This window comes from Cupressus sempervirens, chromosome 5 (genome assembly GCF_028749045.1).
Source record: "Cupressus sempervirens isolate cs-2001-9-10 chromosome 5, ASM2874904v1, whole genome shotgun sequence".
NCBI lineage: Eukaryota > Viridiplantae > Streptophyta > Pinopsida > Cupressales > Cupressaceae > Cupressus > Cupressus sempervirens.
In genome coordinates this window covers 383,634,784-383,650,843 of record NC_143122.1, presented here as the reverse complement: position 1 = coordinate 383,650,843, position 16,060 = coordinate 383,634,784, and the positions used below count along the sequence as shown (strand labels likewise).

At 35.1% G+C, this 16,060-nt stretch overlaps 1 pseudogene; it reads left to right on the top strand.

Annotated features, from left to right (window-relative positions):
- The first annotated feature begins 202 nt into the window (after window positions 1-202).
- Window positions 203-2,170, top strand: LOC149556384 (putative L-type lectin-domain containing receptor kinase S.5 pseudogene; annotated as a pseudogene).
- Window positions 2,171-16,060: the final 13,890 nt, after the last annotated feature.

Sequence of the window (16,060 nt, the reverse complement as noted above, 5' to 3'; positions counted from 1 at the left end):
CATGGAGTCTCAAAAACAATGCCAGTTGGCTTTGACATTATTTCCATTGCGTGGCTTCACTACCTTGTCGGAAGGAACCTCGGGACGAAAGCCTGTACGTCAATGTCTACATGCTGATAACTAAACAGGCATCTCGCCTGTATTCACCAAAATGCCTGAATAAGAAAACAAGTTGATATCATCAATTCTACAATCAGAGCAGATGGGTTTCCGAGGAATGTTCTTGCTTTCATTCATCAATCTTTTCCTGGGACAAACTGCTTGTGATTTTTTCAGTTTCCCCTCATTCAATGAATCGCTCAAGAACCTCTTCATATTCAGCAATTCCAACACGGCTTTTGAAGCCTTGCAAGTCACAGAGGAGACAGTAAACAGAGATCCAAAATACTCCATGGCCAACAGATCCGGAAGAGTGATTTACAATAAAGCGTACAACTTTTGGAGAGAAGACGGCGCCGCCGTATCTTTCAACACCACATTTGTTCTCAATATGCAAGTGCAGACGGGGACTGGCGGTGAAGGAATAGCATTTATCATTACTTCAAACAAGAACGTGAAAGATACACCAGAGAAGAGCTACGGGCTCTGGATGGGGCTCCTCAATTCCTCCACCAACAGACTCCACGGAAATCAGATGGTAGCGGTTGAATTCGATACAAGGGAGAACAACGGCACAAACGACCCCGACGGAAATCACATCGGAATCAACATTAACAGCATAAATTCCACCAAAATAACATCTCTTGATGGATCAAAGATCGATCTGAAGAGCGGCAACGACATAACGGTGTGGATACAATTCAATGGCGTTCAGCAGCAGCTTCAAGTTTACATGGCAAACGGGTCATCTGCAATCCCCTCGCAGCCCCTTCTCTTCGTTACGCTCAATCTGACCGGCGTTCTCGGGTCAGAAGTTCATTTCGGCTTCACCGCCTCCACGGGCGACGACGTTCAGCTGAATTGTGTCAAATCGTGGAGCATGTGGGTCGAACCCGTGACCTCCATCCACAAAAGAGCATTAAAGATTGCTCTTTTAGCAATCGGGAGCGCCCTGTTCACTGCAGCACTGGTGGCCATTTCCCTAATCTGTAGAAACCACCGTCAGACGCGAAAAGAAGCCGCGGAAGTAGCGGGAACGATTCAGAATCTGCCGGGTCATCTCCGGGAATTCAAATACAAAGATCTGAAGAAGGCCACGAAAAATTTCAGCAGCGACTCGCAGCTGGGGAGCGGCGCGTTCGGGTCCGTTCACAAAGCGGTGCTTCCCAAGGACAACATCACGGTGGCCGTGAAGCGGATGTTGAAAGACTCAAAGCAAGTGAAAAGGGATTTCATATCGGAGATCAGCATAATCAACCAGCTGCGCCACCGGAACCTCGTGCCGCTGCTCGGGTGGTGTCACGAAAAGGGGCAGCTGATGATGGTGTACGAGTACATGCCCAACCGTAGCCTGGAGAAGCACATCTACAAAGGGTTGCTGAACTGGGACCAGAGATACAACATTCTCTGCGGCGTGGCGTCGGCGTTGCTGTACCTTCATGAAGAGTGGGAGAAGCGGGTAATCCACAGAGACCTTAAACCGAGCAACATAATGCTCGACTCAAATTACGATGCTCGGCTTGGTGATTTTGGCCTCGCCCGATTGCTTGAGCACAACCGGACGTCTAACAAGCCGACCAACGTGGCGGGCACCATGGGTTACATTGCTCCGGAGTGCTTTCACACCGGGCGCGCGACTGTTGAGTCGGATGTTTTCGGGTTCGGTACGGTTGTTCTTGAAGTGGTCAGTGGAAGACCCGCTCACTGGGGGGAAGAGCAGGATTTGGTCGGGTGGGTATGGGGGCTGCACCGAGAGAATAAGTTGATGGAAGCGGCTGATTGTCGGGTGAGCTTGGCAGGGACGGTTGCTGTCAGCGAGGACGATATAAAGGGTTTGTTGATGATCGGATTGGCGTGCTCGAATCCGAATCCTGGTGAGCGGCCTGCTATTCGGCACGTGAAACAGATGCTTTTGAGGGAAATGCCGCCGCCCTTCGTGCCTCCGTTTAGACCGTCCTTTGTTTGGCCGTACCCAAGATCTGAGGATAGCTGCAACTCTTCGATTGTTTCACTCAGCACGGAGAATATGTCAACAGAGGGCTCATTTATTCAGTCGCCTGCCGTACGTTAAGAGGGAATCAGGAACTACATTTGAAAGTTAAATTGTGTAATTGTATACTGAAAGCTTGTTGTTCTCTTGGCTAGAGACTGTCTTGGAAATGTAAAGCTTATTTATCACAGAGATTGCTCAGGTGTCGAGGCACATGTCTATCTACTGGTTTTGCTGAAAGGTGGTTGTATAATATGGTGTAAATATAGGAGGGATTTCGGATTGCCACAATAGAGTCGTTGTAATGATGCTTGTGGAGATCAATTGTCCTAGAGGGCTGATATTTGTTATTCTGTAGCATAATCTATCTTCCTTAAACATATTCTATATTGAAGTTACCAGTGTCCAGCCTCAATTTAAGATATTGCAATTAAAGTCAACACATTTGAATGTCATTGAGTAACTTAATTAGTTGAATTATAAAAACTCTGCAAATCCCAAATCAGGGAATGCTAAATCGATCGCCATGGCAAATGCAAAAGCTCACATCAAACTCAAACCTACAAACTCCCGGAAATTTCTGGGAACTCCAGTCCGGGCTAGGGAAGAAGAGCAAGGCCAAGACCTTAAACTGTTTAATATTTTTAGTGTTTGATGGCCGAAATTCTCCTTTCCGCTTAGAAATTGTTATTCGTTGACAGAAACTGAACTGCACACGGAAACGGATATTAGTTATTAGACGTTCGAAATTATTGTTGTTGATAGTGTTGCACGCATCCACAGATTTTTTGTAAGCGAAAAGGAGAATTATAGAATCAAAATGGGAATACATATTCTTATTTCCTATTTCAAGTGACAATCAAACAGAAAATAAAAAACGTATTCCAACTTTTCTATTCCTATTCTAGCAACCAAAAAGACCCTTAATATTGTGTGTGTCGATAGGAGCACCAATATCCTCTAAATGCATGATCTTCAAGTAGCAAGCTGGTTATTAATGAACCGGAAATTGGCTTAACCCTCTCGCCTCTAAGTCCGTCTTCTTCTAATTTTCCATATAAAATTTAAAGAAATAAGTGTGGGTTGGTAAGGATCATTTGTTTGTCAATTTGGAGAATTATTTTCATTTATAAATGAATGTGAGAATGATTACATAAAACATAAACAACGTCGTCATTTTGTCGCTTATCAAAACCCCACGTAAAAATTTCAAATTGCTCTCAATTTTTTACAGTAGCTTACTTGGTGAGTCACCTACTTATAACTAAGGTTTCAAGTCCACATCACTTGTTATGATGCCACATCAGCATGCTTTTTGCCAAGCTGTCCAAAATAGCCCAAAAAAAAGTGAGACCAATGGTCGTGCATAAAGGGTACCCATAGTTGAACAGCTGATGTGGCATTACATCATTGGTTAATTTTTATAACTAAAGGTACATTTTATTCAATTTTAGGTAGTTAGCATTGTACTAACAACTTTAAAGTCACAAGTATTGGTACAATGTTGTCAAAAAAATTGGACATTAAGTCAACAAGTGTAGGTATCAAGTGAACAACTCCATTCACAACTATTGGAACGTATTCAAGTACTGGGTCCTCTCCCCTAGTCCAAAATAAAATAAAACCGTGCGAAATTTCAGATTTAGAATGGACGACTTTTAGCAAGCATAAATAAATTGAATAGCATGAATAAATTGATATTATTAGATGACCATAAAAAATAGTATGATTTTTATTTGTAATATTATTTAATCATTTAAATAATATAGAACAATAATTTCATATTTATTCATTTATGCATTTTATTTCTATGGATTACATTTGATTAGGCTAAGAGAAAATATTTTAAAATTTTGTACTACAAATATAATGTGTTTTGTGTCTTCTTTTTTGGTAAAAACAGTTATGTTAGTGTGTTTAAAGCTTGTCAAAATGTTCAAAGATGATTCTAGTATCTATTGTAGACGCTTAACATAGCATTTTTCTTAAATTTTATATTGTACAATGATGATCCAATACTAGTTCATGAGATCACAATATTTTATTTCATTTTTAAGACTTCTAAAATGAGTTTAAAAGTTATCATTTATAATTCATCATAACCTACAAATTTAAACTATAATTCTTATATTAGTTAATTATGTACTATTGAAAATGGTATGCGAAAAGATATTTAAATTTTATATTGAAGTTGTTTCTCTCAAATCTTTAACTATAGTTCAAAAGTAAGTCAAAATTCATATAAGGTAGTTTGACATTTAAAGTGTGTGTGTGTGTGTGTGTGTGTGTGTGTGTGTGTGTGTGTGTGTGTGTGTTATGCATTAACTTATGGGAGTCATAACTTTTGAGTTGGACCTGCATTTTCTCCCAAATTTGTACAGCAACTTTGGAAGGGGGAGCTTGATGGCCTAACAATTCAGCTTCACTCCATTGTGACCAAAATAATTTATTTTTCAAATCCTAGAAAATCCATTTTGACTCCCAAAAATCAGCTTTCATAATTTTTGTCTATTTCTTAGAGTTTGTTTTTTTGTAATAACTTTAAATGGACATTTCCAAATTCAAATATTAGTTGGCAGATCAAGTTGTCATAGCTTAAGGAAATTCTGGTTTAATTTTTAGCTTTTCAAGAGTTAATTTCGAAGGTTACCTAAAATGGAAAAATTGAAGATTTGGGAAAATATGCCAGAAAAAAGGTAATTTTCTAATTTTTTCAAATTTAGAGCATTTTTAGTTATTTAAGAAGCAATAAAGTGATGTATAATGGGGTTGGTGAATGAAAGATATTTCAAGTTTCAAAATATGTTTGTTGCTTCTGTGTTTCTCTATATTTTTTACCTTCTGTAGAATGCATTATAATAATTAGGTACTTTGGTACTACATCATTTGGTATCAGAGCAGGAAGATGGCTAGGAGAGGAAGAGGAGGTGTTACTCCAATGCAAAGATTGATGCTAGATATGTAGAGGCAGATTGAACAACTGAATGAGAAAATGGATACTCAAGGAATACTAGTAGTACAAGGAGAGAACGAATCAGATGAAGAGGGAAACCAAATGGGTGCTATTCAAAATGAAGAGGAACGGTTGGAAGAGATGAGCTATGAAGGTAGAGTGCTTCGAGCTTTAGAAGGTAAAAATGAAGGGATAAAGATCAAAGTTTCATATTATGTTGGTAGTCTTAAGATAGAAAAATTGATAGATTGGCTAAAAAAGATGTGAATTTTTTTTGAATGGAGGCCTATGGAAGAGGAAAAGAAGATGAAGTTTGCATGCACAAAATTAAAATGGCATGAATGATATGGTGGAATCACCTCCAAAAGGAATGAACCAAAAAAAAGGCAAAATATTATAACATGGAGCAAGATGGAGAAAAAACTATGAGAAAAGTTCTTACCCTTGTATTACTCACAAACCCTCTTTCGTAAATTCTAGAATTTGAAGAAACATTTGTCCTTTGTACAAGTGTAATGCCCCGCCAAGAGATCCAAAGAATTTCACTAAGTTTACCAAACAATTTTTTTTTTTTTTAAACATGAAAGTAAAACCATTCACAACACTTGCGGAAGCAATAGTAACATCCAACTGAAAATAACATAACATAACATATTACATTCTTTAAAGATCCCTTAACGTTGAATCTCATCTAATCTTAACTATCCATCTAACATCACATCCTTAACAATGAAATAACAATGATACATCCAATATACAAGTGTTCTTTTTGTAACTACATTTTAGATTGCTCAATCATCCACTATACATGTTACAAGGTATGAAAAGCTTAAAAGAATAAAAATCCATGTAAATAAAGTACATCATCATCCAATATTAATCCATGATGCAATGAAACCATAACCATACATGATACATCATCATCATAAATATATAAACATCCATCATAAAAGATAACCATATATCACAACATAATCTAACTAAGTGCACGGTTCCTCCCAAACGTAAATAGCATCATTAGACCATCGTGGATCCTAGCCATCCCTCCGTGCGTAACATTCCAAAGCACTGAAGAGATCATCGGCTATAAACATAGTAGGAATGTCACTCCTAAAACATCCTACTAACATGCAAAGTAAAGCATAAGATAACATCATCTAACATATGCAAATCATCAATATAAGAAACATACCAATAAATACAGCCATCATAAGGTATAACATCTATCATAATGATCCAAGATCATGATGAAGATAAATACCAACCAAGAATACTCCAGCCATGGTGTCTCAAACGGATCTCAAATGATAAGAGTGGAAAATACACTACCACCCGACCGCGTGGAACCTAAGTGGTCCACTCCCACCGTGCTGAGGAGATAATCTCAAGTCCCAAACAGGCTATCCAAATCACAAAGCATAAATCTCTATGAGTCCAGGAATCCTAAAAGTATACTAACTCAAGGGTTCCATCACACAAAACCGACATCTAATTCCCAGAGGCACACAATGACATGTAGGAAACCTACTCTGCAAGCGAAAAAGTGGCATCGCATTTATCTCGTACAAGTTACCCTGGCAGTTAGGTAAACTCCACGGGTCCATACAGATCTCATGCGGCCACTAGTATCCTCTCATATTGACGAGGCATACTACGGAATGCAAGGTCGCAACCATGCGTCTCACTACTCCCATCCTAACCTGTACAAGCGCTCAAGGCATGGGCGAGAACCAAAACAATTATCTTTTTAGGTTCATTTAATCCCCATTTAGTGTGTAAATGTTATCACTTATTAACCAAACTTACAATGAGTTACCCTGGCAGCCACTTAGGGCCCCGGCCCCCATTGCAAGCCACTTCCCGACACTACAAGTAGATTACCTACCCTAATGCTCATGGAATCATAAAATCACCATAGTCCTGTACAAGCGACTGTAAAGAAAATCCAAAAGATAATCCAATAAAAAGAATCATCAAATATCCACAATATAAGCATCAAATATCCATAATAAGAATCATCAAATCACCAAGATAAGAATCATCAAATCTCCATGAGCATCTGAAAAAGCATCCATAGAAAATCATGACCACAACAGTTCTCTATTGGCAACTGAAGGCATCACTGATAATCATAAGTATCCATTGGTTCTCAATAACCAAAGTCATCACATCCATTGGTTCTCAACAAGCAACAAAGAATATCTCAAAATCATACTGATCGAAGACTCCAAAATGGTTGAGTCAAACATGTCACAACATGACATCATCAAGAAATAAATCAACATTTCAGTCCCATCATGGCAACTAGAAAATAATCCAAGGATAACTGATTGATGACTCAAAAATGATTAGCTCAAGTGTCTCAGATACATATACATCTCAGCTTCACACATGAAGACTAATGAACAAATACAAAAATTTCATAGAGCATACGATCACATAACCATGGTTGGGCTTATAAAGATCGAGACCAAATAAGATCAACATGTCATCACATCTCATAACCCCCGAGCCTCTGGTAACAACCTAGGACTGGTCAACACTTGTCAACCTGAAAACCCAAAACAAGAAGCATATAGAATACACGATGCAGACACATGTTTTGGTTTACTAAATTCACATAGTTGAATAATGTATAGGAGTTTCCAGTTTTCATTTCAAGTATACTTCAAGTGTCTAAGTTTCATCATTTGACCTACAAGTCAACCCAATTGTTCCCCGATAACATTATCCTTCCATTATTAAGAATTACATTCTAAGAATAACTTAAGGATAAACATTCACTAAACTGATCATCATTGACCTTAATTAAATTGTTCTCTATTTTAACCATGATCCATATTCTAATTGATTAACTCTTCCTTAATGTTATTACAACTTTCAAAATAAATCAAGGATCATTATTCTTTTATAAAAGAATCCAATTATCAATCTTTGAATTATAACTTTATTAAAATGATCAATTAAATCAATAGGTTCACCATCCATGACCTATTAACATTCTAATAGTTCTCAATTATATATTACTAAGTCTTCACCATTAAAACATCTGAGGTTGTTATTCAAATCATGAGAGTACGACTTATTAACTTTGATATCATATTTTACAACCTTGTTAAAAGAATCATATCAATTACATCTCTATAACATAATTATCAACTAACTCTATTAATTGATTTAATTAATAATTGCACAACCATACCATCAACCCAATGATTATCAATAGACTAACAATAGTTTGTATGTAAAAAGTCAACTTCAATACAAATATTAATATTTCAATAATACTAATAGTAATAATGAAATCCTATCCTTAATGACCACAATCATTATACCAACTCGTATCAATGATAATCATCTATACTCTATTTTATTAACGTTTGAGTTGTTAATAATTTGATAGCTAATAACAATCTATGATGGTAGATTCTTCATTGCTTTACTAACAACAATGTCACTAGTAGTTTGAATATAACTTCCTTAAGATACAATCCCAATATTAAGATAAATACTCAAATAAATATCCTATAATTTCCTTCATGCACCTTATAGACAATTCATTTATCTAAATTAATCTTTAATAATTCTAAATATAATAATTGCCAACATAATTTCGTTCATGAATTCATCTCCATTAGTAACCTTAATTAGAATAAATTCTAATTAAATATTTAGATTAATTTAAAACTATATTATTTATTTAAAATCTTATATATATTTAAAATTCAATTCCCCTTATATAACAATTATTATCATAAGCACTTATAAAATCACAATGTTAAAGTCTAACACTGGAGGTATTCAACATATTTAATACTTATATATATACATACATATATATATATATATATATATATATATATATATATATATATATATATATTAATAAACTCTCAATAACACCATTTCAATATAATTATTTCAAATTCGAAATATTATTTATAACCGAATTGCTCATGATTCATATAACAAAAATGGTGTGTTTATAAACTAATGTTTTGCGATTTAAAGGATGGTGTGACTTTAAAGCCACTGCCACATCGCACTAGCCCTGCGGCCTTTTTAACTCCCGGTCGTAATGCAGACCTGCCGGGTAAGATATTGCCATCGGGTGAGACAGAAGGAAAGGACGGCAGGTGAAGGTGGTCGAGGGGGTCGTAAGCGCCATGCGATGGTTGAATAAAGACCACGCAGTACCGTAGTACCGTGGCTGGTACGCTGCGACATCATAAAGATTCTCTACAACTCGCAGACCAGACACCGTCGGCGATAAGTTAAGAGGGAATACGGGTGTGGGGGTATATCCCGCCCCTCATATATATATCAAAGTTTTCCCACTGCGATTATAGTATCGATAATTCCATAGAACAAAAAGCTAATACATATATATATATATATATATATATATATATATACTTGAGTTGTAAATAAGCATCTCAGTATTTTATTAAAAGAATTCTCCATTGCGTTTATTATTATTATTATTATTATTTTAAAACAATTTTATACATATATGTATATATACGTATATATATATATATATATATATATATATATGCTTATATATATATATATATACATATAGATATACTCGCAGTACTTCTATCAATAATACTTAGCATTGTATTAAACATATATATCCAATTTATACAAGAAAAGCTTTTTGTTTTGACGAATTAAGAAAGATAATTGTTTTTCTAAATTTATTCCATAAATTTCTCTAATAGTTTTGTCCTTACGCATAATTTGATAGAAAAGTTACATCTAACTATTCATATTATAATTTCGAACCCAAACCCATTTAAATCTAATGTCTCTTAAATTGGATCTAGGGTTATCTAATTGTTTTCTATTGATTTCTTTGCAACCAAATAAATACATATCTAAATTCCAATTCAAATTTGCAAATTCATTCATGGAATATAATCAGACACGATGAAGATAGGAAGAGAAAGAGTGCAAAGAGAGTATGTGATTATCACGAGTGCACCTGGGCACTGATGCTAATCCATCATGCGTCAGAAGTCCATAGCAATCCCCTTCCTTCTCCATCATTCGCAATTCCTCCAAGATCCAAGCCAACCGAAAACCTCATAGAGCATGTAGAAAATATATGAGCATATGAACTTCTCCAATGCATGTAAGCTTTGAAGCTTCCAATTTAGCTTGAAGCTTGTAGCCTCCATTAAGCTTCCATAAGGCTTTCATTAAGCTTCTACTTCAGCTTGTCCAAACACACTAGGAGAGCCTCAATTTAAAGGCCTCTAAGATGCATCTAGAGTGTCTCTAGAGACAACTAGAAGATAAGCATGACAACCAAGCATGAGCCTTCTCCAACCTTCTAGATGAGTCTTAAGGTTGTAGACACCATGTGCTCAAATAAAAATACTAACTTCTAAGTGTAGATAACTTGTGCAAACTTAGAGTGCAAACTCCAGTGTTGTCTACATGACAACTCTCGAGAATTTGCCAACTCCTATGTGAGCAAATATTAATATAATATTTAATTTACTCTTTCCAATTTAATTTATTTATTTATTAAATCTCATGCACTAACTTTAATAATTCCACTTTTCAATTTTAATATATTTATATTTTAATCACATGAGATTTAGAATCTTTTATTAATTTAAATATTTTTTCCACTTTTAAATTTCATTTTCCAAAACTTAATTGCTAAAATATTTATTAGCTTTAATAACAATATTATTTAGTCATTTATTTAAAAATGAACTCCAAATATATTATTATTAAAATAAATATTGTCACATTCCAAATTTAAACTTTTAACTTTTTATTTTCAAATTTAATTATTTTATTTAATTAATTTCCCAATTAATTAAATAAAATAAATATTAAAATATCATATTAATTTTCCATCGAATTAAACCATTAATTAAATTTTTTAATTAGGCTTAATTAATAGAAAATACATCAAAGACTCTCAAGGTAAAAATATGAAAATCCATCATAGCCAAAATACATACAAAATCAAACCAAAGGTTAATATCATGAATTACGTTATCCAATGTATTCGGAGGGTACTCAACTCAGATACTTGTCCTAATTTTCCAATTAGAACAAATGGCTTAAAGGTTGGGATTTGGACTTGAGAATTTATCTCCCCTCTCTTATCATTGAGATAATGTGATAGGGTACGCTCATCCTGGCAATTCAGGGAAGTCGATACCCGGTACCTGCAACCTGCATAAAAACCATGCATGTACAAGCACAATATATACTAAGCTAAACAAGTAATGGCAGGAAGTGGTGCATCGTGTAGATCCCGACTAGCAGGTGACTACGACTCCCTTCCTTAACCACATCAGACACACCATACAAAAGCAAACACGCAAAGAAAACACACACACCATACACATGCAAGTATGGGGTAAGTATCCATAATAAAACACATATGATAATAAATCATCTTACTAATCATCATTAATAACTGAAAGCAATGTAATAATCATCATACATACATGAAATGTAGGGTTTAAGTAATCTCATCACATAATAAACTGAATCCATAGCAGAATATCTGATAATCCCAAAAGAATGCTGCTAACCAACAACATGAAACTAGCTCTAAAAGAGTTCAACAATGATAACAAAATGCAAACTAGAGGCAGGCACTACAACAAGAGTACACAAATGAGTTCTATAAGTTATCCATGAGAATAGAGTATCAAGAAGATGATGAGTAGATGGTTGTTAGGTACATAACTGGCCTAAAATTTTCTATCCAAGATGAGTTAAGCATGCATCGTATTAGCAGTATGGAAGAAGCTTACCAACTGGCCCTAAAGGCTAAAGAAAAATAGAATCGACAGTAGAATCAGAGGAATAGAGGAGGAATAAGGGGTCCCTCAACACTATTTCAAGGAAGTTCTAATTACAGCTAAGGAGAATATTTGAAAGAAATATAAATTCCAGACAAGATCCTACAAAAGAAGAAAGAGGAAGGAGATTTCAATGAGGACAAGGTTATGGTAGTAGAAGAGGCTAAGAAAGCCAACGGAGGCCCTTTACCTATTCCAAATGTGGCGAAGAAGGACATAGAGGCTTTGAATAATCAAATTATAACATGCTAGAAACAAATCAAGAGATACAACATAGAGTCAACCTAGTTCAGATAGAAGAGAAGGAGAAAGAAGTTTCACCAGATATGGGAGAAACACTCATGGTGAGAAGATCAATGATCATTTCAGAAAAAAATGAAGTTCTTGCAAAGAACTGGGACAATTCCTGGCTCCAGAGCAACATCTTCAGAACTAGATGCACTTCTAGTAGAAAGGTATGTCAAATTATTATTGATGGCGATAGTTTTAAGGATATGGTAATTAGGAAAATGGTAGAGAAATTAAATTTACAATGTTAAAAGCATCCTCCTCCTTATTGTATTACATGGTTTAAGAAAGGAAATGAAGTAACCATTGATATTTAAAATTTTTAGTCGGATTTACCATAGGGAAATTTTATAAGGATGAAATATGGTGTGATGATATTCCTATGGATGTTTGCCATATGTTGTTGGGAAGGCCATGGTAGTATGATCTAGGAAGGTCATACATGATGGGGAGAAAAATACTTACACATTTTGGAAGGATGGCTCTAAAGTGGTTATATTTCTACTTAAGGATGAAAAGAAGAATGAAGCCATGTTGTCTGCAAAAGAAGTTATCAAAGAAATGAAAGTAATAGGATGTTGTTATGCACTGGTACTAAAAAGAGGAGAAGAGCAAGAAAAATTGATGCCACCCGAAGCAATGAAGGTGTTGGAGGAGTTTTTTGATGTTGCTCCTAATGAACTGCATGATGGTCTCCCACCAAAAAGAGATATTCAGCTTCATATTGATCTTATTCTTAGAGCAACTCTACCTAATCAAGCAGCCTATCGGTTGAATCTAACACAACATGCAGAGTTGAATAAACAAGTGATAGAATTAATGCAAAAGGGTCTGGTTAGAGAAAGCATGAGTCCATGTGCAATACTTGCATTGTTGACTCCAAAGAAGGGTGGCACATGGAGGATGTGCACTGATATCAAAGCGATTAATAAGATTACAATTAAGTACCAGTTTCCTATTCCTCAGATAGAGGACATGATGGATGAATTAGTGGGTGCTAAGTACTTTAGCAAGATTGATCTTTGAAGTGGCTACCACCATATCTATATTTGAGAGCGAGATGAATGGAAGACAACATTTAAGACAAGAGATGGTTTGTATGAGTGGATGCTTATTCCTTTTGGACTTTCAAACACACCTAGCACATTTATGTGGTTGATGTATACAATGTTGCAACCTTACATTGGTAAGTTTGTTGTAGTTTATTTTGATGACATCCTGATCTATAGTAAAAGAAAGGGTGTATGACCCAGGCACTTTTACCATGCCAACCATAGATTGTGTAGCTTCCTCAGGGTTCTTCCTAACATGAAGAATGCCCCGACCCTGACACAAGAAACCTAACAATTCAGAACAAGAGGATCAGATGGATCTAGTGCAGTCATGAAATATACTACTTTCCACATATGTCTAAGTAGCCTAAACACGAAATGTGGCATGGAGATAAAATAGAAACATATTTACACATATGAGATAATATAAATGCCTTTCGCCATTTGAAGCACTTTGAGACTCCATCCCAATAGCCACATTACACCCATCCCATAAGGAATTCTAAATGCATCCACAAAGAAAAATCCTAAGAAGTATTTTAAGTTCAGAGTTAAAAATTGAATCTCGATGCTCTATCCACGTATAGGCATTCCAAAGGATAGGCATTCTGAAGGAGGTTTCTAATTGATGTACCAATTACTTTGTGAACCTTTCACAACACAGTAAAAGAATGTTAGAATTTATCAATATTTCCAACCACATAAGTACTCAAATTTCATGCTTCCATATAATAACATTACTTAAAAGATACTTGCATCATATGCAAGATTATTTGTTGTTATTGATTTCCAGCCTATAGATAAGCATACACAAGCAAACATAGGTGATTGACAGTTGGTCTGACATCCACACAATCATATTTAATTTGCCAAAGATGAAAAATTGTTATAGTCTGATCAATAGTGATATACAACATCAGCTTTGAGTAAACACTATCAAAATAACAAACAGGGATTTTTAATGTCATTTCCATGTGAAAATAAAACTAGGAATGAGTATTATTGATGGAATCCCATTTTAATGCAATAACAATCAATCTGTTTGGTAACCATGTTCAAGAATGGTGTTAAGTTTCACATATTCATGTATGATACAAAGATCATATTATATATTGCCAAGCACAATAATTGATATTTCTAGAATTTTGGTCTTTTCTAGTTTCCTACATCAATGGAATAGTATTAGTTCAAAATATAGCTCTACGCACTCCCAAGGATATTTCTTTGGAAATCCAAATTCCAGCTCTACGCATTCTCTTATATTCCAAAACAAAAACTTAATTCAAGCCAGTTAAAGAAAAGAGCACCAAATGGGAACCTTACGGTGTATCCAAGGAAGTAGTTGCATTTGAAGGCAAGAACAACAAAAGTATCGTTTAGTTCCTTTGGAAATCTATTATGTCAAATGTTTTGTGTGTAATTAAATTTATAAACAAGAACTTCAAAAACATCGTGTAAGCCTGATTTAAGACACGGTCTTAACAATTAAACCAAACACTGAATACAACCACTTCAAATATGCATTCCATATTTCTCTTTGCTGAGGGATAAGGAAAATGTATGTTTAGTTGATTAGAATCTAATAAGATTAAATGTCGAAACTATGCTCTTAGAAATGGTAGCTAAATTTTCTTAGGTAGTTGAATCCACCAATTTCTAGCCATCAATCTGGAATGACCTCTTCATTTGATGAGGAATACATATCGATTAGCTAACAAGGGATAAATACTTTCAACTGTGAATCAATTGAGCCAGATTTATATGTTATTTTCATTTTATAAACACCATATCCATTTATGATATTGATAAAGGTTTGCTCTCCCTAAATACATAAATAAACAATTAATCTGCTCCAAAGAGCATTCTAATTTCAAGCATGAATAGACAATATAAAGGGGCAGTGTTCAAAGAAAGGTTTTCTTTCTTGCTCACAAATCACAATTCTGTGGACAAGGGGAAAGTGCAACAATCTCTTCCAAGAGTAAATCCTAAATGCAACTGTCAACAAAATGACATCTTAGTGTGTCATTTGGAGGAATAACTAAGAAGAACAGTGTTAGTACTTCTCGATAGTACATGATTTAATGGTTCTACTTTACTCCATAACCCACGAGTTGTTCTTGACTCCAACCATGCCAAAGTTTTAACATTTTCCAACTGCTTTCCAGTTCTCCATTCTTGCTTCCCCTCCCCTAATGTGTTTCATAAAATTATTTTTGACTACTCCCTTGGTAACTGACCCAAAACCATCTTCTATTGAAATGAAATCACAATTTTTTTTATCTACTTAATCATACTATCAAATAGTTAGTTTCCTTGGATCACTTATTCTAGTTTGTAATTATGTTAGTTAAATGGGCAAATCTATTTGGCAATAAAAATTATCATTTTATTTGAGTTATGGGGAGACAAAACAGCTTAAACATAACATACTAAGATTAATTCCTAACTCAAAAGTGTTAAATAATCAAACTTAATTCTTCCCCTAGTATGATGTTGTAGTGTCATGTTTAAGGACTAGCGAAATGGTATTAGTCCTTTGAAAACTTTTGAATAAGTTACGAGGAAGTGATAAGCAAGGCCATCTGGCTCTTTCGCATTGGCATGGCAACTTGCATACCATGTAATCTCAAAAACAATGCTAGTTGACTTTGACATTATTTCCATTGCATGGCTTCACTTCCTTGTCGAAAGGAACCTCGGGACGAAAGTCTACATGTCAATGTCTACTTCCAGATAACTAAACAGGCATCTCGCCATTTCTTATTCGTTGCATCTCGCCTGTATACATCAAAATGCCTAAATAAGAAAACAAGTTTATATCATCAATTCTACA